The sequence below is a fragment of the Vombatus ursinus genome, unplaced genomic scaffold (assembly GCF_900497805.2).
Source record: "Vombatus ursinus unplaced genomic scaffold, bare-nosed wombat genome assembly UNPS02015199.1, whole genome shotgun sequence".
Lineage (NCBI taxonomy): Eukaryota > Metazoa > Chordata > Mammalia > Diprotodontia > Vombatidae > Vombatus > Vombatus ursinus.
Genome location: NW_020954977.1, coordinates 83,066 through 83,288, shown reverse-complemented (window position 1 = coordinate 83,288; position 223 = coordinate 83,066). Strand labels below are relative to the sequence as shown.

The window sequence follows — 223 nt, the reverse complement described above, 5'->3', positions numbered from 1 at the left end:
CTGTATCCCAAAGAGATCATAAAAACAGGAAAAGGACTCATATGTACAAAAATATATATAGTAACTCTCTTTGTGGTGGCCAAGAATTGGAAATTGAGGGGATGCCCATCAATTGGGGAATAGCTAAATAAGTTTTGGTACATGAATGTAATGGAATAATATTGTACTATAAGAAATGATGATCAGGCGGACTTCAGAAAACCCTGGAAGGTCTTATATGAAT

General features: G+C 35.0%; 1 protein-coding gene across 3 annotated transcripts in view; it reads left to right on the top strand.

Annotated features, from left to right (window-relative positions):
• Positions 1-223, top strand: part of LOC114031640 (scavenger receptor cysteine-rich domain-containing protein SCART1-like) — a 52,750-nt gene that overhangs the window by 33,402 nt on the left and 19,125 nt on the right. The gene's annotated exons all lie outside the window — the stretch shown is intronic.